The sequence below is a fragment of the Cherax quadricarinatus genome, chromosome 16 (genome assembly GCF_038502225.1).
Source record: "Cherax quadricarinatus isolate ZL_2023a chromosome 16, ASM3850222v1, whole genome shotgun sequence".
NCBI classification, from domain to species: domain Eukaryota; kingdom Metazoa; phylum Arthropoda; class Malacostraca; order Decapoda; family Parastacidae; genus Cherax; species Cherax quadricarinatus.
Window position 1 is genome coordinate 25,449,034 of NC_091307.1, and position 23,425 is coordinate 25,472,458.

General features: G+C 43.5%; 1 protein-coding gene across 1 annotated transcript in view; it reads left to right on the top strand.

The window, feature by feature from the left end:
- Positions 1–1,257: 1,257 nt before the first annotated feature.
- The window catches only part of LOC128688894 (uncharacterized), a 121,761-nt gene continuing 99,593 nt past the window's right edge, over positions 1,258–23,425 (top strand). The window contains exons 1-2 of the mRNA XM_070085654.1: positions 1,258–1,292; positions 3,466–3,734. The gene's annotated coding sequence lies outside the window, so the exon portion shown is untranslated. The remainder of the gene's footprint in view (positions 1,293–3,465; positions 3,735–23,425) is intronic.

Below are 23,425 nucleotides of genomic sequence, written 5' to 3' on the forward strand. Positions count from 1 at the left end.
TTGTACATAGTGTACATATCTGTATATAGTGGGTGAAGCCAAAATATACATTATAGTCTACTGCTGAGTTTATTTGTTCCAGTTCCCAATACGACCAGGTCTCACAGGCCATTCTATACCTGTGCTCGTAATATATATATATATATATATATATATATATATATATATATATATATATATATATATATATATATATATATATATATATATATATATATATATATATATATATATATATAAGTATATATATCTTTCAACAAACTGGCCATATCCCACCGTAGCAAGGTGGCCCGAAAAGAAAAACAAAAATTTCTCTTTTTAACTCCAGTAATGTATTCAGGAAAAAGGGTTACTAGCCCCTTGTTCCTGGCATTTTAGTCGCCTCTGACGACGCCCATGGTTTACGGAGGAAGAATTCTGTTCCACTTCCCCATTTTATATATATATATATATATATATATATATATATATATATATATATATATATATATATATATATATATATATATATATATATATATATATATATTATATATATGTGTGTGTGTGTGTGTGTGTGTGTATTATGCACTTATATACACCAATGTGTGAAAATAGGCAGCGTAGTGTTTGTACACGCTGTGGGAATAAATAGGTGTATGTACAAACGTTGATGACATTGCGTCATTATGTGACGTTTGAGAAGAGGACCAGTGTTGAGTTTTGCGACAAAAGGAACATTTAGATCAATGTAGTTTGTGACGTCACAGTCAGCTGATGAGGGGAACAGCTGATCATTGTTTGTAGCCTGGAGTTGCTCGCTTATTTATTTATTTATTTATTTATTTATTTATTTATTTATTATAAATTTGTCGACAATAATACTGATATACGAGATATCAAGTTGAATAGTATTAATTATGGTAATAAATTATCATATTAGCTGTCAATAAAGTTAGAGGTAAGTATTAATGTGAGGGGATGCTGTGTGTAGAGAACAATGCGCAGGTTTCGGACACTGTAAAGTTACCATACACACTGGAGAAACGTTTGTGCTTACACATCCTCAACTAACACCCACACCACCTCCTCACAGTGCAATATTACCTTCCCGCTGTCACCACTCAAGAAATATTTAGGCGACGATGAGTAATTCAGTCTTTGCATCAATGTATAAAGCGAGTTGTATTATAGAGTGGTATTTGATGTGGTGGTGTGTGGCAATGTTTGTATGATGGTAGGGGAGGTTGTGGATAGTGCTGGGGGTCAGTAGCTTGTGGAACAGTAGGGAGGGTGTTACTCTGCTGCCCGGGGTACCATAACTACCACTCTACCTTCATCCCTTACAATCGTTGACTGTGTGTGTGTTCCACATGTATAACCGTACCTTTTCACTTTTTCACCGTGGTGTTCACGTGCCCCAAAACTTTGGAGCAATATAGAAAAAAAAAGCAGTTGTGGGCTAGTGAAATGATTGTTTCAGGGAAATGGTGGTGCTAGACGCGGTTCCTAGTGCTCTTAATACTAGTTATGCTAATTATTCTCCACGTACGCAGGTGCCATTCAGAATTAGTTGACCTCTGGTGTGTCAAGTTACTTCGTGTTTATGTTGACCACCTCGCAGAATTTTAAGACAATGTAATTTTTTAATTAAATTTGTGAGCTTATTAATGTCAAGATGCAGATACCCACGACCTCTCCACCCCCACAACACTGCCTTCACTCACCCCACAACACTGCCTTCACTCACCTCACAACACTGCCTTCACTCACCTCACAACACTGCCTTCACTCACCTCACAACACTGCCTTCACTCACCCCACAACACTGCCTTCACTCACCTCACAACACTGCCTTCACTCACCTCACAACACTGCCTTCACTCACCCCACAACACTACCTTCACCCCCACAATGCTTTCACCCCCTCACAACACTGCCTTCACTCCCTCACAACACTGCCTTCACTCACCCCACAACACTGCCTTCACTCACCTCACAACACTGCCTTCACTCACCCCACAACACTGCCTTCACTCACCTCACAACACTGCCTTCACTCACCTCACAACACTGCCTTCACTCACCCCACAACACTGCTTTCACCCCCCACAACACTGCTTCCACCCCCCACAATACTGCTTTCACCCCCACAACACTGCTTTCACCCCCACAACACTGCCTTCACTCCCTCACAACACTGCCTTCACTCACCTCACAACACTGCCTTCACTCACCTCACAACACTGCCTTCACTCACCTCACAACACTGCCTTCACTCACCTCACAACACTGCCTTCACTCCCTCACAACACTGCCTTCACTCACCTCACAACACTGCCTTCACTCCCTCACAACACTGCCTTCACTCTCACAACACTGCTTCCACCCCCCACAACACTGCTTTCACCCCCACAACACTGCTTCCACCCCACAACACTGCTTTCACCCCCACAACACTGCTTCCACCCCCCACAACACTGCTTTCACCCCCCACAACACTGCTTTCACCCCCCACAACACTGCTTTCACCCCCTCAACACTGCTTCCACCCCCCACAACACTGCTTTCACCCCCCACAACACTGCTTTCACCCCCCACAATGCTTTCACTCTCCACAACCCACTAGCTTTACCCCTCACACCCACTAATTTCACCCCACAACCCACTAGTTTCACCCCACAGTCCGCTAATTTCACTCCCACATTAACAAGTTTTACCCCCACGTTCATTAGTTTCTCCCCCATAGTCACTAGTTTCACCTCCCTAGTTTCACCCGCTACTTTTACCGTTACGCCCACTAGTTCAACCCCCACTATTTCTATACCCCAACTAGTTCCATCCCCCACTAGTTCCTCCCCGTAAGTTCCACACCCACTCACTAGTTCCACAGTTCCAACCACAATCATTAATTCCACCCGTACTCTCTAGTATCAACTGGACAAGTATCTTCACCAGGTGCCAGATCAACCAGGCTGTGATGGATATGTGGGGCAGCGGGCCTCCAGCAGCAACAGCCTGGTTGACCAGGCAAGCACCAGACGAGCCTGGCCAATGGGCGGGCTCTGAGAGTAGTAAAACTCTTCAAATGTATATCAAAGTATACCCACTACCCCCAATCACCCATATACCCACTACCTCCACCCACACAATTTCATACATACCCGGTAGTTTCATATAATGTACACCCATTAATTTCACACCCACTAGTTCCTTAATTATTCCACCCAACCGGCTACACACTTGTTACATTCACCCACCCAACCATACAAAATAGTTCCACCCATACATCCCTCATGGGAGGTGCCGTGATGCCGGTGAGGGGTTCTTGATCCAAAGAATTTGGCTTGTTCTCCCTTTCCTTGGATCAACCCTTATTACCTCCCTTTCCCTCAGGCTCTATATGACCTCTACGTGTTTAACCTCCACCCCGTCCATGAATGTAATAAATAATAATGGCCTCGCCTGTACCCTGGCATGTTACAGCTGATTTCGCCTGTACCCCTGGCAAGTGTTACAGCTAACTACTACAGCCAGAGTGCTGACTCTGTACATGTACAGACAGTCAGTGTTTGTTACGTTGTTTAGGTGTCTTCTCGAGCGAGGCCTTAGGGGCTGTACATCTATGCAAGCAAGACTATGCAGCAGCGACTGAGCTGCTAAGGTGATGTTCCTACTGAAGTATATTGTCTTCCTGGCCTCTCCTGCCACGTAGTGTTTATGGCCCTCTCGTTCACACCCTTCCACAACGCAAGGTGAGTTGCTGGCCTTGTTGAGTCCCGCTGTAACCTAAGTCCCATTGAGGAGCACTAGGAGATGCTATAAACACTAAGTATGTAAATTAAACACGTTGTAATACAAGGGAATTTATCTTGGTATTGCGAGAACTTCAGTAAAATGACTGCCGATGTCTCCCAAATTGACTATAGCACATTGTGTTGCCACCATGGTTTGTATGGTACACTACACAAATAACCCGAACTTGGGGAAAAAGAAGCTATGATGACGTTTCGGTTCGACTTGGACCATTGACTAGTCACACTAACACACGAAGGTGAAGGAGCCACTGTATATAGGAAAGGAGGTCGAGGTTGGGACAGAGGAAGAAGGAAGTGAAGTAGTAGTAATGTGTAAGTGTATTCAGGTATACACAAATACAGTTACATAATTATCATACATAGCAGCATGTGTGTAAAGAACCTAGGACAACGAAATATGGATCCCAGGTTACAACCTATACAGATGTGACAGAGTGAACAGGCAAAAGGGGGGGGTTGGCCTGTACATTGCAGAGTCACTTGTTTGCACAGAACTGCTAAATGCCTCAAATGATGTAGTGGAAGTTTTAGCAGTAAAGGTCGAGAACCAAAACCTAGTCATTGTGATAGTCTACAAGCCTCCGGATGCAACATCCCAGCAATTCCAGGAACAGCTGTTAAAAATTGACCACTGTCTGGAAAACCTTCCAGCTCCTGCACCCAACATCTTGCTCCTGGGGGATTTCAACTTAAGGCACCTAAAATGGAGGAATATAGCAAATAATATTGTTGCAGTAATAACACCAGGAGGCAGCTCTGATGAAAACTCACACTCACGCGAGCTTTTAAATCTCTGCACAAAATTCAATTTAAACCAGCAAATAATAGAGCCTACTAGACTGGAGAATACACTAGACCTCATCTTCACTAACAATGATGATCTGATAAGAAATATCACCATATCAAAAACAATATACTCAGATCACAACATAATTGAGGTTCAGTCATGTATGCGCGGAGCCCCAGACCGACATAATGAGATTAGTCACGAGGGAGCATTCACCAAATTCAACTTCAATAACAAAAACATAAAGTGGGACCAAGTAAACCAAGTCCTAACCGATATAAGCTGGGAAGATATACTAAGCAACACAGACCCCAACTTATGCCTAGAACAGATTAACTCGGTAGCACTCGATGTATGCACAAGGCTTATTCCTCTAAGAAAAAGGAGGAGTAGATGTAAAACAGAAAGAGACAGGCGCTCCCTTTACAGGCGACGGAAAAGAATAACAGAGCGGCTAAAAGAGGTCAATATATCTGAAATGCGTAGGGAGACACTGGTCAGAGAAATAGCAAGCATCGAACTTAAGCTAAAAGAATCCTTTAGGAGTCAGGAATCGCGGGAAGAACTAAAAGCCATAAATGAAATCGAAAGAAACCCAAAGTATTTCTTCTCCTATGCCAAATCAAAATCGAGAACAACGTCCAGTATTGGGCCCCTACTTAAACAAGATGGGTCCTACACAGATGACAACAAGGAAATGAGTGAGCTACTCAAGTCCCAATATGACTCAGTTTTTAGCAAGCCGCTAACCAGACTGAGAGTCGAAGATCAAAATGAATTTTTTATGAGAGAGCCACAAAATTTGATTAACACAAGCCTATCCGATGTTATCCTGACGCCAAATGACTTCGAACAGGCGATAAATGACATGCCCATGCACTCTGCCCCAGGGCCAGACTCATGGAACTCTGTGTTCATCAAGAACTGCAAGAAGCCCCTATCACGAGCCTTTTCCATCCTATGGAGAGGGAGCATGGACACGGGGGTCGTCCCACAGTTACTAAAAACAACAGACATAGCCCCACTCCACAAAGGGGGCAGTAAAGCAACAGCAAAGAACTACAGACCAATAGCACTAACATCCCATATCATAAAAATCTTTGAAAGGGTCCTAAGAAGCAAGATCACCACGCATCTAGAAACCCATCAGTTACACAACCCAGGGCAACATGGGTTTAGAACAGGTCGCTCCTGTCTGTCTCAACTATTGGACCACTACGACAAGGTCCTAAATGCACTAGAAGACAAAAAGAATGCAGATGTAATATATACAGACTTTGCAAAAGCCTTCGACAAGTGTGACCATGGCGTAATAGCGCACAAAATGCGTGCTAAAGGAATAACAGGAAAAGTCGGTCGATGGATCTATAATTTCCTCACTAACAGAACACAGAGAGTAGTCGTCAACAGAGTAAAGTCCGAGGCAGCTACGGTGAAAAGCTCTGTTCCACAAGGCACAGTACTCGCTCCCATCTTGTTCCTCATCCTTATATCCGACATAGACAAGGATGTCAGCCACAGCACCGTGTCTTCCTTTGCAGATGACACCCGAATCTGCATGACAGTGTCTTCCATTGCAGACACTGCAAAGCTCCAGGCAGACATCAACCAAATCTTTCAGTGGGCTGCAGAAAACAATATGAAGTTCAACGATGAGAAATTTCAATTACTCAGATATGGTAAACATGAGGAAATTAAATCTTCATCAGAGTACAAAACAAATTCTGGCCACAAAATAGAGCGAAACACCAACGTCAAAGACCTGGGAGTGATCATGTCGGAGGATCTCACCTTCAAGGACCATAACATTGTATCAATCGCATCTGCTAGAAAAATGACAGGATGGATAATGAGAACCTTCAAAACTAGGGAGGCCAAGCCCATGATGACACTCTTCAGGTCACTTGTTCTATCTAGGCTGGAATATTGCTGCACACTAACAGCACCTTTCAAGGCAGGTGAAATTGCCGACCTAGAAAATGTACAGAGAACTTTCACGGCGCGCATAACGGAGATAAAACACCTCAATTATTGGGAGCGCTTGAGGTTCCTAAACCTGTATTCCCTGGAACGCAGGAGGGAGAGATACATGATTATATACACCTGGAAAATCCTAGAGGGACTAGTACCGAACTTGCACACGAAAATCACCCACTACGAAAGCAAAAGACTTGGCAGACGATGCACCATCCCCCCAATGAAAAGCAGGGGTGTCACTAGCACGTTAAGAGACCATACAATAAGTGTCAGGGGCCCGAGACTGTTCAACTGCCTCCCAGCACACATAAGGGGGATTACCAACAGACCCCTGGCAGTCTTCAAGCTGGCACTGGACAAGCACCTAAAGTCAGTTCCGGATCAGCCGGGCTGTGGCTCGTATGTTGGTTTGCGTGCAGCCAGCAGCAACAGCCTGGTTGATCAGGCTCTGATCCACCAGGAGGCCTGGTCTCAGACCGGGCCGCGGGGGCGTTGACCCCCGGAACTCTCTCCAGGTAAACTCCAGGTAAACTCCAGTCTCCTGCAGTGCTTCAGTTTTCTTGTCCTTAGACTTCACTTCTACTGCTATTGCCTCCCTTCACTCCTATTTCTGTCTCTTGTGCATTACCTTTGCCACTACTTCTCCAGTTCCTTCTTTCTTCCTCTCGTCCCTGCCTTCTCCTTTATACACTGGCTCCCTCAGCGTGTTTTATTATGACTTATCAATGGTTCAAGTTGGACCGAAACGTCGTCATAACTTTTCTCCCATGTGCGGGTTATTTGTGCATTATTCCAGTCACGGTATTGTGCCTTTTTGTTTTTCGTTTGTGTGGTATATGACAGGGTTAGAGCAAGAGCCATATTTAGTATACCCATCACGCAGGATTCTTGTCATACTCCATCACACATGCTGGATTTCATGCATACAAGGCACATCTACCCATCTTTAAAAGCAAATAAGTTTCTTACAAAATATATTTAGCATATTTGTAGATGTACGTTGTTTAGATAAGATAAGATTTCGTTCGGATTTTTAACCCCGGAGGGTTAGCCACCCAGGATAACCCAAGAAAGTCAGTGCGTCATCGAGGACTAACTTATTTCCATTGGGGTCCTTAATCTTGTCCCCCAGGATGCGACCCACACCAGTCGACTAACACCCAGGTACCTATTTGCTGCTAGGTGAACAGGACAATAGGTGTAAGGAAACGTGTCGGAATTTCCACTCGCCGGGAATCGAACCCGGGCCCTCCGTGTGTGAAGTGGGAGTTTTAGCCACCAGACCACCAGGTTTGGTAAAGATCACATTGTCATCTATAAGCAACATTTAATAATTATAACGTTCCAAAATGCAGCAAATGCAATAATACTTAAAATTAAAAATTTTAAAAGCTTAAACTGAAAACGTCGACCCACTGAGCCCATTAATGATAGTAATCAAATGTTTTTATTCCAGTGTCACTCTGACGTTTTTAGCCAAAATTGAATAATGGCGTTGATTAGGAGGATAGACTGCACTCACTTTAACACCCCCTTTCCCTTCCCATCACAAATTCAGAAGACTACCAGAAGGATGTTTTAGTGCATAAACTCCTCCGCTGTCCGGTCCCAGACCAAGCATTCCGGTGGATCATGGCTTAAATAATTAGGTTGTTACTGCTGACCGCACGAAGTTGAACGTATGAACCACAGACTGACCAGGAACTGACGAGGAATGTACAAAGTTCACACTTGAAGACAGCAAGAGATCTCTTGGTAGACCCCCTTATGGGTAATGGGAGGATGTTGAAAAGTCTTGGACCCCATACACTTATTGTGTTCTTGATTTCCTAGGGAGTGATTTCTTTGTGTAGATTTGCCGGGGAGACCTCATCCACTTCACCGGATCAATCTGTTACGTCGTAAAGCCATTACCTTACCAGGTGAGAAGATGGGTATAACGAACTTATTGTCCCATCGTATTCCACTTGAACCTGGTACTAGACCTATCTATATACCTGCGTACAGAATGCCTCATTCACAAGTTGCTGTCGCAGAAGAATTGATCAATCAAATGCTTGATGATGGAGTTATTGCACCTAGCAATTCACCTTGGAATGCGCCCTTGACCCTAGTACCTAAGAAGGATGGTACTTGGCACCCAGTGATTGACTTTAGGAAGTTAAATGCGAAAACTATTCCAGATCGCTTCCCACTTCCTGTACTGGGTGATCTTTTACGTAACATCGGAGATAACAAAGTCTTTTCAACCCTGGACTTGTTACAAGGGTTTTGGCAAGTCCCTCTTCACGAGGACAGCCAAGAGCTAACTGCATTCTCCACTCCTACAGGTCATTATCACTTCCTCCGTATGGCGTTTGGATTACGATCCTCCCCTATCACGTTCTCAAGGCTCATGACTAATATCTTTAGAGGTTTCATAGGTAATGCACTTATGGTGTACTTAGATGACGTAATCGTCATGTCTAAAGACGTGGATACACACTTGAAAAGACTTGATGTAGTACTTGGTAAGCTTGAAGAAGCCAATTTAAAGATCAAACTGTCTAAATGTCAATTTTTCAGATCAGAAATTAAGTTTCTTGGTCACGTAGTCACTCCTAGAGGGGTTACGACTGACCAAAGTAAAGTAACTGCAGTACTAAATTTTCCAACTCCCAAAACTGCTGATGCCGTAAGATCCTTTGTGGGCTTAGCAGGTTTTTATAGATCTTTCATTGCCAATTTTTCTTCCATAGCTGCTCCTCTAACTGAGTTGCTTAAGAAAGATGCTCCTTTTGTTTGGACCTTCCGTCAAGAAAGAGCATTCCAAACTCTAAAAGAAAAGCTAACATCTGCTCCAATTTTGAAATTTCCAGATTTTTCTAAGCCCTTCTATCTGACAACTGATGCTAGTTCTATTGGCATAGGTGCCGTACTAGCTCAGAAGACTGATGGCAAGTACAACGCAGTTGCATTTGCTAGCCGAGTCCTTACGAAGGCTGAACGTAATTATACAGTAACTGAGCAAGAAGCTTTAGCAATAGTATGGTCTTTAAAGCACTTCCGAGACATTATTTATCAGTACTCTGTTCATGTCTTGACAGACCATGCTCCACTGATACCTTTATTCCAGAACAAACAACCTACTGGAAGGTTAGCCAGATGGACCTTGACTATCCAAGAGTTCAATCCCACCTTTGAACACTTACCTGGCAAGTCAAATGTAGTCGCAGATGCTTTATCGCGACATGTTAGTATAGTAACTGCAGACCCTCCATTTACTGCTGAAGATGTAAAGAATGCTCAACGAACAGATCCCATGTGGTCTGGTGTGATTCGATTCCTGCTCCAGGAAGATCTTATTCTGACTGTGAAGCCACCAGCACCCATCAGTGACTTTGTCATGAACCAAGAATTACTGTATCGAACAGCCGAGTTGGGTACTCCTAGCAGAAGAGTATACCAGTTAGTAATTCCACAGTCACTAGTGAATGTAGCCTTACAGCTAGTTCACGATGTACCAGGTGTTGCGCACCCTGGTATGGATCGTTCAGTAAAACAAGCCAGATTGAAATACTTTTGGCCTCGTATGGCAACTGATATTTCTGAGTATGTTAAGAAATGTAGTGTCTGCATGCAACATAAAGGTAATGCTAATGGTCCTAATCCAATCCAAGTGTATCCAACTACTAGCGAACCGTGGGAAAGAGTTGCGCTAGATTTGTTAACTAATTTCCAATGTTCCCTCCAGGGCAACAAACATCTGTGTGTTATGGTAGACCATTTCACCAGATATTGTGAGTTAGTTCCTATTGCAGATAAGACTGCCGAGACAGTAGCTAAAGCGTTTAAAGAACGCAGTCCCTAGTAACAGATAATGGAGGTGAATTCTGTAATGAGATTCTTGAAAATTTGTGTACCTTGTACAAGATCTCTAAATCCACCATTGTTCCTCATCATCCTGCCAGCAATGGGTTAGCGGAACGTACCAATAAGAAAGTACTTGATGTCTTGAGAGCCACTATCAATCCCAACAGTGAAACTTGGGATGAAGTTATACCTGATGTGCAGTGTGCTATAAATTCTGCTTACAATGTTTCTATAGGTGACACTCCACATTATGCATTGTATGGTGTAGATAAACGTTTGCCTTATGAGTTGCTATATTCTAATCCGAAACCAAATTACAACCCTGATGATTTCATAGCAACTCGTACCAGCTTAGCTCAAAGTGTTTTTAGAAGAATCCGTGAAACACTTCATAAATCAACAGCAGAATTTACAAGAGTCGCAAACACTCGAGCAAAGCCATCCAAAATCAAAGTAGGTTCGAGAGTTATGCTGACTAACTTTAACAAAACGTCTGCAATGCCTAAGCTTGATCAAAAGTTTGTTGGTCCTTATCGAGTAGTTGAACATATCACTGGTAATAAGTATAAGGTTAGAGAAATTAGTACTGGTCAGTATAAAGAATCGCATTTAGATCATATGAAGTTAGTATGTGATGATAATGATGTTCCAACCCAGACTAATGTGACAGACTCTGACAATCCTCCTGATCCTGTACTCTCTACCTCTGATACTCAGTCAGACGATCAACCTGAATGTCGTTATTCCCTACGTACACGACAGGTATTGAGAAATCCTCAAGTATCATTTGTAACTACCAATTCAGATTTGCCTCAAATACAGCATGAGTTAGCCAGTGCAACAGAGTTTGATCCTCCCAGAGATGACACCCATTCTGCATATATCAATCTCACCCTAGCAGAGTTGGGGTTAAATGTAAATAACCTGTATAGATGAATAATTACAGTATCAACTTATCAGTATTCAAGAATTTTTTTTTTGTGTTCACGTTCTCTCCGAATTCTGAGAGTTAACAGTCTAGATTTGAGTGCACCGAATCTGCCTTTCTGTTAAACACTTCTTTCTTTGTATATATTCCTTCCTCAGAATCCGTAGATCACATGAATACAGATCGATCGATCAAATTTTTTTTTATCACTTCTATTGTGTAATCCCAACGTTGAGTTTCATTCGATGAGTTGTGCTATATTATACCTTGTATTGCATTACAGCATTACAGTTTCAGTTACGTAAGCTTCCATTCCAATATTCTACTTATGTATGTTATAATGTTCAATTGTTGTGTACTTTGACATTGTATAGAATCAGCCCAAGCCGTACACCTGCCGTCTCTAGTTTGTATTAGTTGTATGTCGGGACGACATACGTTAGCGTCGCCGAGCTCTCAGTAGTAGTACCAGTTCCTAGTAACCAGTTACCAGTAACCAGTGTACCAGTAGATGACTCACTACCAACCGTCTGTGTGAATCACTGACTGTACTCATATTGCTGCTGACCATAGCAGGATTTCAAACACCCTCACCCGTAGGCACTATGGGTCAGTCGAAGATAGGGAGCAGAGAGAGGCAGGTCGGCTATTGGCGCTTCCCATACTTTCTGTTATATTATACGTACTACCAGCCTACGTGAGTATTCTTACCCCATCCACGTTATCGAAAACCCACATGACATGTATGGATCCTGCCTCCACTACACTACTCTCCAGATTGTCCCACTTCCTGACAACTGTGACTCATCTGTGGCTCATCTGCGTTTTCAGATTCCACTTGTGACCCTTTGTGCCTGTTTGTGCTTGCATGGGTATGCGCACAGGCACGCAAGCACACACGCACATGTGCAAGCATACGCACGCACACGTGCCTGTGCGCGCGCGCGATACGTACATTAATAAAGTTCCAACGGTAGTGTAACCATCAAAATAGTGCAAATAAGGCTCAATTGCTTCAAAGGCCAGGAGGGGTCCAAATGACCTGAAAGAACTTGGTACCAAATTGACTGGGAAGCTGCCTAAATTGCCACATGCTAACTCAAATGGGAGTAAAAAGCCTCCCAAATGGACTTTTCATGGAGCCGTAATGGAGTCCATAGGAAGTCCAAGCAGACTTTAATTGGAGTCTAAACAGTATGAAGATGAAACCAAAATGAACTTGAATGTACCCCAGAGAAAAACAGTCTTGCTGCTCTGAGAGATGGTGATGGTTGTCACTGTGGTGATGGTTGTTACTGTGATGGGTGTTACTGCGATGGTTGTCACTGTGGTGATTGTTACTGTAATGGTTGTCACTGTGGTGATGGTTGTCGCTGGTGTTGGTTGTTACTGTGATGGTTGTCACTGTGGTGATGGTTATTACTGTGATGGTTGTCACTGTGGTGATGGTTGTGGTGATGGTCACTGTCTTAGTCTGTGAAGGTGGCGGAGATTACTGTCTTGTCTGTTGTGGCGAAGGTCAGTCTGCTGTGACGGTGGTCAGTCTTGGAAGGTCAGCTTGATGCTAACATTTCTCATTAATTGTACCATAACTTGATCATTAGCTTAACGAAGTCGTGTATATTTATTCAGAGATATTCTCTGGTAAATATGTGAGTAAGAATAGCAGAAATCTAGGCTGGTCCTGAAGTGGCGAGTAATAGACACCAGTTATAGTTGTAAATAACACGCTGATACCTAACAGCTGTCGGTAAAGACATTTCATGTACAGTTCAGAGCATTTATTAAGGAAGCTTTGTCACGAGTCTCTTTATCCACTCCTTTTTAATGTCTTTATATGCAGCTACGTGCACTATAAAGCTTGGTAATTAATACCGGCGAATTGGTTTAAAAAGAAACGTGAGCAAATACATTTTGGCTCCCGTGTCTTCAACAGCAGTGTCTGTGTACAGACGTTAAGTATAATAAAGTCATTCTGGCACACCAGTGATACTCGCCGAGATCTGAACGGCGGGTTGTAACAACCAATAGTTTGTTCAGACAAGTCGACGCCATTCCTTTATTTAGTTCTACCTGAAGGGCATTCCGGGGATCAACACCCCCACGGCCTGGTCCACGACCAAGCCTCCCGGTCCACTACCAGGCCTCCCGGTGGATCAGGGCCTGATCAACTAGGCTGTTGCTGCTGGCCGCACGTAGTCCAACGTACGAACCACAGCCCGGCTGATCCGGCACCGACTTTAGTATCTGTCCAGCTCCATTCTTGAAGGCAGCCAGGGGCCTATTGGTAAGTCCCCTTATGCATGGCGGGAGACTGTTCAACAGTCTTGGGCCTCGGACACTTATGGTGTTTTCTCTTAGTGTACCAATGGCGCCGTTACTCTTCATTGGGGGTATTTTGCACCGTCTGCCCAGTCTTTTACTTTCGTAGGGAGTGATTTCTGTGTGCAGATTCGGGACCATTCCTTCCAGGATTTTCCAAGTTTAGATTATGATCTCTCTTGCCTGCGTTCCAACGAGTACAAGTCAAGTGCTTCCAAGCGTTCCCAGTAGTTGAGGTGTTTGATAGAACTTATATGTGCAGTAAAGGTTCTCTGTACACTAGACCTGCAACTTCACCTGCTTTGAACGGAGATGTTAATGTAGTTGTTGATTTTTGTAACCTATCTCACTGTTTTTTTTTTTATATAGGAGAGCAGAGAGGAATTTTCAGACTGTAATGGATTTTACCTGTTCTGGTAAATTTATATTAATAGCGTAGAACAATGAGACTGGTAATTGATGGTGAAGATAGGACATGCTGCCTAGCAGTGGTTACACACACAATCACCACCAAGTAATAAACTGTGCACTTTCATCGCTCCCACAGGTAACTAAGTCATTATGCGAACACATGGCCTTACACCTGATGTAATGAGGTTAAGCCTCCTGCCAGGTGTCACCAACACACTTTCCAAACACCTCTTCATCCGCTGTTTTAGTATATACAAGATACACGGTGTCCTATGTAACTAATTGACAGAGCTGTACAGAGTATTATCATGGGGAGCGCTAAACCCTAGGAATTATGCAGCCCCTGTGTGTGGGGGGAAAGTGGGTAGAAGGCATTCAGGCTTAATTCAGGGAACTGAAGCACGGATCCAATTCCCTGGATCAAGAGCTCCTCACCAGCATCAAGGAACCTCCCTTGAGGTACCACAACCATCGATCCCGTCTGTGGTTTACCCCTATGAACCTCCCCACCCAACATCCAGACCCAGGAATAAAAAGCTATTAAAAATATATGAGAGGTAACTATAACAACTACTGTGGCACCACACGCAACCCTTCTTCCTAAGTTAAATTATATTTTTCTTACATATTGTTTTGAGTAAATTTCTCGATTTGTTAATTGTGAAACCTTTACCCACTCTGCCTAAGGTATCCCAGCAAGTGAGCACGTCTCCTGTGTTATCCCAGTGCTTAACAGAATAGGGAATAGCATATGAAGGTACAAATAAAAATGGGAACTATGTCTATAGTTTACTTAATAACATAAAGGGCTAGAATACAACATATCCTGATGGAAATTTACATAATAAAACAATTAACTTATGAGACATATTACCAGGGGGTTAGGGTAGATGTTATCATATTGTTTCAGACTATGGAACAATGCTCTTCTCCAGTGGTGACATGTACTTAGCTCTGTGAAGACCTGTTTGCGCGCTCTCTACGAATTGAAGCAAGATGCCCTCCATCGAGCAACTTTACCAACAGCTTAAGGAAGAATTGAGGATGGCGAAGATGGAGATTCGGCGACTGACTGAGGAAAACAAGAAGATTCGTAGTAGTCCTCCTGTTTTGAGTCCTCAGGTCAAGAAAGGAAACTGGTCAGTGGCTGGACAGCAGGGTACGAAATTGACGATCAAGAAGACGAATGGAAAGGTAGAAACGATGAAGAAGAAAGAGACTGCCATGGAAACTGTTGTGGAAACATCTAATACATTCTCAGTGTTACCCGACGAATGTGAGTCGACTACTGGAAACGTCACGACGAACGACACCAAGGAAGGTAAGAATATTGTTGTTGGGGATAGCCAAGTTAGGTATATGGATAGGGCATTCTGCTTGAAGGACAGGAGTAGGAGACAGAGAGTTTGCTTGCCTGGGGCTGGGATGGAGGATATTGTTAGCCGTCTGGATGACATCATGAGAGGTAATGGGAGCAATCCTATTATCTGTCTCAGTGCTGGAGGCAACGATGTTGGCAGACGTAGGAGTGAAGACCTGATTAGCAGGTATAGGTCAGCAATAGAAATAATTAGGAGGAAGGGTGGGAACCCTGTCATATGTGGTATTTTGCCAAGGAGAGGAGTTGGAAATGAATGGTTGTCCAGGGCAATTGGTGTCAATTGCTGGCTGGACAAATACTGTAAGGAAAATGTGGTAACATTCATTGACAACTGGGACCTCTTCTATGGCAGAAATGATATGTATGCCAGGGATGGGGTTCACTTATCTAGGTGTGGGGTGGGAGCACTGGCCAACGCAGTGGAGGGAGCTGTTAGGTCTTTAAACTAGGAATAGTTAGTGGTATGGGTTTTGGCGGGAAAACAGTGAAGTCGCAGGGTAGGAGAACTAGTAACAGGCAAAACGAGGTGGATATTGGAAAGCCAGTGGCACTAATTGACAAGGACAGTAATAGGTTTAGTGGAATAACAGAAAGGAGCAGGAAGGGTAAAGAGAGAGGAGGGTCTTTAAATATATATTACACAAATAGTCGCAGTGCTAGGAATAAGATGGATGAGTTGAGACTAGTTGCTAGTGCAGGTAACATTGATGTATTTGCCTTAACTGAGACGTGGTTTAATTCAAAAACTCGGGACATGCCTGCGGAATGTCACATTCAGGGTTTTAAATTGTTCCAAGTAGATAGAAGTGTTGGGAAGGGAGGTGGGGTGGCATTGTATATCCGAGATCGCTCGAACTGCTTATAAACCGTATGGCAGGAGAGGTGCAGCAGTCATAGGTGGTGTCATATTTGTTCAATGCGGAAGTAGGTCGTGTCCAAGAATTAGGCAAGCGAAGAATTCCTAAGTATTAAGATCCCAAGAAGTTGCAGTGTCTGACAGGTTTGTAGATGAATGGTTCAGAGAACCGACATGTTGAAAATTAGACACATGTGCAACTCTTGGGTATCTTTATTGAGGAAACGTTTCGCCACACAGTGGCTTCATCAGTCCATACATAGGAGAAACTTGAAGAACAGGAGGAGAATGAGGTAATCAGTCCCTCAACCTTGAGTCGCTTGCCTAATTCTTGGGCACGACCTACTTCCGCATTGAACAAATGTGACACCACATATGACTGCTGCACCTCTCCTGCCATACGGTTTATAAGCTGCTTCTCCGCTCATATGCCATATTCTATTCAAGATTGATGGACTGAACACATCGACTCAAGGTTGAGGGACTGATTACCTCATTCGCCTCCTGTTCTTCAAGTTTCTCCTATGTATGGACTGATGAAGCCACTGTGTGGCGAAACGTTTCCTCAATAAAGATACCCAAGAGTTGCACATGTGTCTAATTTATCAACATGTCGGTTCTCTGAACCATTCATCTACAAACCTGTCAGACACTGCAACTTCTTGGGATCTTAATACTTAGGAATTCTTCGCTTGCCTAATTCTTGGGCACGACCTACTTCCGCATTGAACAAATGTGACACCACCTATGACTGCTGCACCTCTCCTGCCATACGGTTTATAAGCTGCTTCTCCGCTCATATGCCGTATTCTATTCAAGATTGATGGACTGAACACATCAACTCAAGGTTGAGGGACTGTTTACCTCATTCTCCTCCTGTTCTTCAAGTTTCTCCTACGTATGGACTGTGTAAGAATGGTATATAATACCGACAAGATGAAATAAAGACACATGTGCAACATCTGGATATCTTTATTGTAGACGTTTCGCCATCCAGTGGCTTTATCAATACAGATTCTAGGACATAATAGGAAGACAGTAGAACTATATACAAAAGATGAGGTAATCAGTCCCTCAACCTAGGAGTAGGTGCGAAGAGCACCATAGTCGTGGAGATTCTGAAGCAGAAGAAAGGAGCCTGGCGCTTATATAGTAACGTCAGGTGTAACAGACGAGGGCATAGTCACTGGTAGGCGGGATTCCCCAGTGGAAGTAGGTCCTTCCCAAAGAGATGGGTTAGTTGTAGTAGTAGTTTTCGTAGCCGTGAAGGTTATTTACATGTTCTCAGAATCAAGATTCCATGATGTTGCAGTGTCTGACAAGTTGTGTAAGAATGGTATATAATACCGACAAGATGAAATAAAGACACGTGCAATATCTGGGTATCTTTATTGTAGACGTTTCGCCATCCAGTGGCTTTATCAATACAAATTCTAGGACATAATAGGAAGACAGTAGAACTATGTACAGAAGATGAGGTAATCAGTATGGACTGATGAAGCCACTGTGTGGCGAAACGTTTCCTCAGTAAAGATACCCAAGAGTTGCACATGTGAAAGTTAAGACACATGTGCAACATCTGGATATCTTTATTGTAGACGTTTCGCCATCCAGTGGCTTTATCAATACAGATTCTAGGACATAATAGGAAGACAGTAGAACTATATACAAAAGATGAGGTAATCAGTCCCTCGGCCTTGGAGTTAGTGTTCACAGCATCGTGGTGGAGGAGAATCTGGAGCAAAGACAAGAAGACTGGCGGTTATATAAGCGTCAGTGGATAGGGACGGGCAGCAGACGAGGGCAAAGTCACTGGTAGGCGGGATTCCCCAGTGGAATATAAACACAAATGCAGTATAATGTGATCCTTTATTGACTACGTTTCGCCCACACAGTGGGCTTTTTCAAGTCACAAACAGATCTACCTGGGGTGGAAGGTACGCGAGTATTTATAGTCAGAATGTTGAGGTCAGGTGAAGAATGCTGCATCTGATGATGTACCGAGTGGGGTTATAGAGTCTTGGGTAGCTTGGAAAGGGGTATTGGACAAGTTTGTGAGCAGACCTTCTGCAGTGTTCTATGTTCTTATGTGGGATAGCGATGGGGAAGTTTCTTGGCAAGTGGTTCAGTTATGTTATAGAAGCCACTATTCTGGTTGAAGTTGTTGGATATAGAGATAAGCGATGATTCCAGGATTCTTCGGTATTGAGTGTTGTCTTCTGTGGCGATAAGTCTTGAGTTTCTGTAGTTAATTAAATGGTTGTGTGAATTACGGTGTTGTACACAGGCATTCCTTGTATCGTCAGACCTGCTTGCGTATTGGTGTTCTGAAATACGTGTTTGGAGGTCTCTTGATGTTTCGCCCACGTATAATTTGTTGCAGTCATTACAAGGGATTATGTATACCCCTGCAGAGGATGGAGGCTTGTCCTGTCTACTACTGGTGATGTCCTTGATGGTCGTGGTTGTGGAGGTAGATACTTGGAATGATGTTTTGGCAAAGATGTTGGAAACATGTTTGGCAATGGAGTTGGTGGGAAGGACTATGTATCTCTTCTCGGCAGTGTCTTCTCTGGGTGTGTTGAAGATGTTTAATGCTCGCCGTCTGCAGTCTCTGATGAAGTGACGAGGATAGTGGAGTTTAGAAAATACTTGTTCAATTATAGTGCATTCTTCCTCAAGGAACTCGTTGCTGCAGATTCTGAGTGCACGCAGGAAGAAGCCTATAATTACACCACGTTTGGTTTTGGTGTCGTGGTGAGAGTAGAAGTGGAGAAGATCGTTTTGGTTGGTGGGTTTTCGATAGACTTTAAAACGAAGTTCGTGGTCAGCTTTGCAGAGTAGAACATCAAGGAAAGGAAGAGTGTTGTCGACTTCTTCTTCAAGTGTGAACTGGATTGAAGGCTCGACCTGGTTGAGCTTGTCTTGGAGAGCTTGAACGTTGAAGCGTTTAGGAGTTATGAGGAGAATGTCGTCAACATAACGGAGCCAGGTGACAGACGAAGGAATAATGGTGGAGAAACGTTCGGCTTCTAGATGTTCCATGTATAGGTTCGCCAGGACTGCACTGAGTGGCGAACCCATGGGTAGTCCAAAAGTCTGCTGAAAGAGGTGATTTTCGAAAGAGAAACACGTAAAGCCAACACATAGTTCAACAAGGTCGATGAAATCGCTGGCTGGAATGGGAAGATCAAGTGAATCGTCAATTTTCCTGCGCAAGAGATCGATGGCTTGTTTAGTAGGTACTTTAGTGAATAGGGAAGTCACGTCAAGGCTGGAAAGTTTCTTGTTCCTGATGTTGATGTTGCGAATGCGATTGAGAAGATCACCTGAGTGTTTGAGATGTGCTGGACTGATAGTGCCCAAGAGTTTAGAGAGGTGTTTGGCGAGAATTCCTGAGAGCTGGTGGGGAGCACTGCCTATTCCCGAGGATATGGGCCTCAGTGGGATACCAGGCTTGTGAGTCTTTGGCAGGCCGTACATTCTGGCAGGTCTGGGGTTGCTGGGCATGGTGTGCAGAAGTTTCTTCCCTTGTTCTGAGCCCCTCAGAATGCGGCGAGTCCTTTGAAGAAAAGTTTTAGTAAGGTTGTCCACTTGGTTAGTTGTGAGAGGTTTGTAGGTATCTGGGTCATTAAGTAGATTGAGCAGTCCAAAAAGGCTATCTTCAAGCTATCTTCAAGACATCATCTCAGCAGCCATCTCAACACGCAGCTCCCCAGTCATACCTCGACGTTACATCAATGCACTCAAAGGTTTAGCAGAAGACACGACCATCAGGGTCACCACCGCTGATAAAGGAGGTGGTGTTGTTATCATGAACACTGACGATTACAGGAACAAAATGCTCAATCTACTTAATGACCCAGATACCTACAAACCTCTCACAACTAACCAAGTGGACAACCTTACTAAAACTTTTCTTCAAAGGACTCGCCGCATTCTGAGGGGCTCAGAACAAGGGAAGAAACTTCTGCACACCATGCCCAGCAACCCCAGACCTGCCAGAATGTACGGCCTGCCAAAGACTCACAAGCCTGGTATCCCACTGAGGCCCATATCCTCGGGAATAGGCAGTGCTCCCCACCAGCTCTCAGGAATTCTCGCCAAACACCTCTCTAAACTCTTGGGCACTATCAGTCCAGCACATCTCAAACACTCAGGTGATCTTCTCAATCGCATTCGCAACATCAACATCAGGAACAAGAAACTTTCCAGCCTTGACGTGACTTCCCTATTCACTAAAGTACCTACTACACAAGCCATCGATCTCTTGCGCAGGAAAATTGACGATTCACTTGATCTTCCCATTCCAGCCAGCGATTTCATCGACCTTGTTGAACTATGTGTTGGCTTTACGTGTTTCTCTTTCGAAAATCACCTCTTTCAGCAGACTTTTGGACTACCCATGGGTTCGCCACTCAGTGCAGTCCTGGCGAACCTATACATGGAACATCTAGAAGCCGAACGTTTCTCCACCATTATTCCTTCGTCTGTCACCTGGCTCCGTTATGTTGACGACATTCTCCTCATAACTCCTAAACGCTTCAACGTTCAAGCTCTCCAAGACAAGCTCAACCAGGTCGAGCCTTCAATCCAGTTCACACTTGAAGAAGAAGTCGACAACACTCTTCCTTTCCTTGATGTTCTACTCTGCAAAGCTGACCACGAACTTCGTTTTAAAGTCTATCGAAAACCCACCAACCAAAACGATCTTCTCCACTTCTACTCTCACCACGACACCAAAACCAAACGTGGTGTAATTATAGGCTTCTTCCTGCGTGCACTCAGAATCTGCAGCAACGAGTTCCTTGAGGAAGAATGCACTATAATTGAACAAGTATTTTCTAAACTCCACTATCCTCGTCACTTCATCAGAGACTGCAGACGGCGAGCATTAAACATCTTCAACACACCCAGAGAAGACACTGCCGAGAAGAGATACATAGTCCTTCCCACCAACTCCATTGCCAAACATGTTTCCAACATCTTTGCCAAAACATCATTCCAAGTATCTACCTCCACAACCACGACCATCAAGGACATCACCAGTAGTAGGCAGGACAAGCCTCCATCCTCTGCAGGGGTATACATAATCCCTTGTAATGACTGCAACAAGTTATACGTGGGCGAAACATCAAGGGACCTCCAAACACGTATTTCAGAACACCAATACGCAAGCAGGTCTGACGACACAAGGAATGCCTGCGTACAACACCGTAATTCACACAACCACTTGATAAACTACAGAAACTCAAGACTTATCGCCACAGAAGACAACACTCAATACCGAAGAATCCTGGAATCATCACTTATTTCTATATCCGACAACTTCAACCAGAATAGTGGCTTCTATAACATAGCTGAACCACTTGCCAAGAAACTTCTTCATCGCTATCCCACATAAGAACACTGTAGAAGGTCTGCTCACAAACTTGTCCAATCTCCTTTCCAAGCTACCCAAGTTTTTAGACTCTATAACCCCACTCGGTACATCATCAGATGCAGCATTCTTCACCTGACCTCAGCCGGACTATAAATACTCGCGTTCCTTCCACCCCAGGTAGTTCTGTTTGTGACTTGAAAAAGCCCACTGTGTGGGCGAAACGAAGTCAATAAAGGATCACATTATACTGCATTTAAGAACATAAGAACATAAGAAAGGAGGAACACTGCAGCAGGCCTGTTGGCCCATACTAGGCAGGTCCTTTACAATTCATCCCACTAACAAACATTTGACCAACCCAATTTTCAATGCTACCCAAGAAATAAGCTCTGATGTGCAAGTCCCACTCAAATCCAACCCCTCCCACTCATGTACTTATCCAACCTAAATTTGAAACTACCCAAAGTCCTAGCCTCAATAACCCAACTAGGTAGACTGTTCCACTCATCAACTACCCTATTTCCAAACCAATACTTTCCTATGTCCTTTCTAAATCTAAACTTATCTAATTTAAATCCATTACTGCGGGTTCTCTCTTGGAGAGATATCCTCAAGACCTTGTTAATATCCCCTTTATTAATACCTATCTTCCACTTATACACTTCGATCAGGTCTCCCCTCATTCTTCGTCTAACAAGTGAATGTAACTTAAGAGTCTTCAATCTTTCTTCATAAGGAAGATTTCTAATGCTATGTATTAATTTAGTCATCCTACGCTGAATGTTTTCTAACGAATTTATGTCCATTCTGTAATATGGAGACCAGAATTGAGCTGCATAATCTAGGTGAGGCCTTACTAATGATGTATAAAGCTGCAGTATGACCTCTGGACTTCTGTTGCTTACACTTCTTGATATAAATCCCAGTAATCTATTTGCCTTATTACGTACGCTTAGGCATTGCTGTCTTGGTTTAAGGTTGCTGCTTACCATAACCCCCAAGTCCTTTTCGCAATCTGTATGGCTAAGTTCTACATTATTTAACTTATAAGTGCTAGGGTTATGGACACTCCCGAGCTTCAGAACCTTGCATTTATCTACATTGAACTGCATCTGCCACTTTTCTGACCAAGAGTAGAGTTTGTCTAAATCCTCCTGAAGTTCCCTAACATCTACGTTTGAATCAATTATCCTACCTATCTTCGTGTCATCGGCGAATTTGCTCATATCACTAGTAATTCCTTCATCAAGATCATTGATATATATTATAAACAACAACGGGCCCAAGACTGATCCCTGTGGAACGCCACTTGTTACTGATCCCCACTCGGATTTAACCCCATTTATGGACACTCTCTGCTTCCTGTCTGTGAGCCATGATTCGATCCACGAGAGCACCCTTCCCCCAATGCCATGAGCTGCTACTTTCTTCAACAGTCTTTGGTGCGGAACTCTATCAAATGCCTTACTAAAATCTAAGTAAATAATATCAAATTCTTTATCGTGGTCAACAGCCTCAAAAGCTTTACTGAAGAAAGTTAATAAATTAGTTAGACAAGACCGGCCTCTTGTGAATCCATGCTGAGTATCATTAATCAAGCTATGCTTATCGAGATGGCTTCTTATAATCTCAGCTATAATTGACTCTAGTAATTTGCCTACAATTGAGGTCAGGCTTATTGGGCGGTAATTTGACGGTAACGACTTGTCCCCTGTTTTAAAAATAGGAATT